A 3431-nucleotide genomic window follows, 5' to 3' on the forward strand; every position below is an offset into this window, starting at 1 on the left:
TGGGGGGCTGGCCGGGGAGGGGGGTGGGTGATCGAAGATCGGGATGAAAAAATAAAAATTTGAAGTTGAAAATATTTTTTGAAAACAAACTTAAATTATTTCTTTTTGAAGGAAGTTGGGGGGCTGATAGGGGGGCGAGGGTAGTGGGTGGGGGTAAAAAAAAATAAACAATTGAAATTAGAAATATATTTTAAAAACAACTTTTAATATTTTTTTGGGAGGGGGTGGAGGTAGGGGTGAAGGTGCGGTAAAAAAAATGAATTTAAAAATAAGCTTTAAAATAAATTGATTTTTTCAACAAAAAAGTTGTAATTTGAAAATTGGTGGAAAGTTTTGGAAAATGTTTTCCTTGATTTTTGAAGGGAAGTCATTTTTCCTTGAATTTGAGGAAAAATGAGTTGATTTGAAAAAATATTTTCCAAAACATTTAACCCAACCAAACATGAGAAAAATTGAAAAACATTTTCCGAAAAATGTTTTCCTTCATACCAAACACACCCTTAGTGGCAATTTGATGCGGCAATTTATAAGGCTGCTAAATCCAATCCTAAGCGGTTAGTTATTCTCATGTCGCCTCCATTTTTATAGCCGGTAAAAACAACTAAATTGCCGCTAAAACACATTTGTTCTAGCGGCAATTGGTTGCGACAATTTAGTTGGCTGTTAAATCCAATAAAAATAGTTAGTTATGCTTGTGTAGTGTCCATTTTTATAGCTGGTAAATCCTGCTAAATTGCCACTAAAACGCATTAGTTCTAGTGACAATTAAAATAGTTGTTAAATCAAATTTAAAACGACAGTCATGCTTATGTAGCATCCATTATTATACCCGATAAATTCAATAAAATTGCCGCTAAAAGTTCAGATCTTTAACAACAATAGTTTGGTGGCAATTATAAAGGCTAGAATATCCTAATTTTTATGGCAAGAAAATTCACTTAGTTTGACGCTAAAAGTCACAAACTTTAGCGACCAATTGGTTAGCCACAATTAATGACTACATCCACTCATAAATCCAACAAAATTCTAATCAAAAGAGAGCTTATTACAGGCAATGAAGTTTGTCAAATGCCAAAAAATATATAATAAAATTCAGAACTTAATCCAAACTATAGTATCACAACTTAAAAACTAAACTTATTTGAATGAAATATCTAATATCATTATATAACCAATCCAATAAAATAATGTCTTCAAAGAATTTCCACGATGGTTCGCCGTACTAAAATATTTCATAAGAAAAATTTGTGAACATCATACCGTATGACCTGAAATAATAAAATAAATGTATCAAAAGATGAAATCCAATTGATAAAAACAACACGAGATAGGAATTATATCATCTCATAGAAAACAGCTCAAGCATCCGAAGTCAGTTGGATCTCCGGTGTAGATTATGATATAAAGTTCGTTCATGTCTTTATATGAGATCACTAATATTCAGCTATACAAATAACACATATGGATCAGACTAACTACATTACAGGGGCTGGAGACGATGCCAATGACTTTGTGATAAAACTAAGGACTGGTTCCACTAAGATGCTTCCACAAATGGTCACCTCAGTGAAAGCTTGAACCCAAGTAATGAACTCAAAGAAGAAGAAGGGCCTATTCCAGAATGGATTAATGGTTATAATATGAATGATGAGCAGATAGATGTAGAAAGAACAATGCCTAGTCCAAAACCAGTTAACAGTAGTAATAAGGACGAGGAGAAGCAGATAGATGGAGTAAAATCAGTGCATAGTCTAGAACCAGTCAACAGAAGTAATAAGGATGAAGAGCAGCAGATAGATGGAGTAAAAGCCATTAGTCCAGAACTAGTTAACGGTAGTAATAAAGATGAAGGGCAGCAGTTGGATGGAGAAAAAACCGTGTAGTCCAGAACCAATTAACAGTAGTAGTAAGGCTGAACAACAAATAGATGGTCCAGACAACGACTTTGTTTCTATTCTACAAGGAGAACGTTCCCTTTAAAGGCAAAAGTGACAGAAAAAGAATCAACTGGTCCAGAACCAATTGGTGATGCTACTGATCATCAAGGACTGAAATTAAATGATTCCCTACTATGGAACTAGGAAATTTGAATGACAGGACCAATGAGCAGAAAAATGTTTCTGTTTCTGACACTTCAACTTCTGTGAACAATACTGAAATTTCAGTAAGGGGTAGAGCGACTGCAGATGATGAAATTGCATTGGACTGGTCCTTACCAATACGCAGCTATACCAACAAAACCTATAGATAAAACTAACTACGCTTCAGGCCTAGAGGGGAGCAGTTTCTGGTTCGATGGGCTATTCCACGGTTGCACGATATAGATGCATTATCAATAATGGTTGATCCATCACTAAATGGTTGTTATCCATCCAAGTCTCTGTCTTGGTTTGCTGCCAAAATTTCCTTCTGTATTAAGGTCAGGCTCTTCCTTTAAATGTTTCTTATAGCTCTTTAATGAAGTGTAAAGTCCCACTTACAGATTATGAGTTTCTGCGTATGAGAAACTTTACTGGTTATACTTCATAAAATGATTCTCCAATCTACCTAAATTCTGGTGTTTTGATTAAATGACTCTGTTTTGGATAAAATTACTTTATCATAGACTGCATATAACTATTACCAACAAGAAAACAAACTCTACGTTCGATGGCTGGCAACAATGCTGATGAATTTGGAATAAAATTCAAGGAGCCTGGCAAGTCATTAACAATAGTTATCTCAATTAGAAAATGCAGAAGCAATGGAATATATATCATCTTAAACAAAGAAATGAAGGGATGAGGTGTATAAGGATTACTTTGAGTAATCGTACCACTAATACTCAGCTATATCAACAGAACTTATAGATAGAACTAACAACACTTCAGCGGCTGGAAGTAATGCAGATTACTTTGAGATAACATTCAAGGGCTGGCAAGGCATCAACATGAGTAGTCTCAATTGGAAAATGCAAAATTCATGGTGATGCAGATAGTCTAAAATAGAGAAAGGATGGGACGTGCTGTGTAAGGAGTAGCTTAAGTAATTAGAACACTAATACACAGCTACACCAACAAAACCTATAGATAAAACTAACTAGACTCCAGGCCTAGTGGGGACCAATTTCTGGTTCGATGGGCTATTTCACAGGCCTAGAGGGGAGCAATTATCTCAATTAGAAAATGCAGAAGCAATGGAATATAGATTATCTTAAACGAAGAAATGAGGGGATGAGGTGTATAAGGATTACTTCGAGTAATCGGACCACTAATACTCAGCTATATCAACAGAACTTATAGATAGAACTAACAACACTTCAGCAGGTGGCAACAATGTAGATGACTTTGAGATAACATTCAAGGGCTGGCAAGGCATCAACATGAGTAGTCTCAACTGGAAAATACAAAATTCATGGTATGCTGATAGTCTAAAACAGAGAAAGGATGGGA

General features: G+C 35.3%; 1 long non-coding RNA gene across 2 annotated transcripts in view; it reads right to left on the reverse strand.

The window, feature by feature from the left end:
• Positions 1 to 1016: 1016 nt before the first annotated feature.
• LOC102592542 (uncharacterized) overlaps positions 1017 to 3431 on the reverse strand; it is an 8040-nt gene continuing 5625 nt past the window's right edge. Inside the window, exon 6 of one of the 2 annotated variants that reach the window (XR_001473122.1) lies at positions 1017 to 1268. This is a non-coding gene — a long non-coding RNA (uncharacterized lncRNA). The remainder of the gene's footprint in view (positions 1269 to 3431) is intronic. The other variant, XR_367057.2, reaches the window with a different exon arrangement.

The sequence above is a fragment of the Solanum tuberosum genome, unplaced genomic scaffold (genome assembly GCF_000226075.1).
Source record: "Solanum tuberosum cultivar DM 1-3 516 R44 unplaced genomic scaffold, SolTub_3.0 scf00055, whole genome shotgun sequence".
Lineage (NCBI taxonomy): Eukaryota > Viridiplantae > Streptophyta > Magnoliopsida > Solanales > Solanaceae > Solanum > Solanum tuberosum.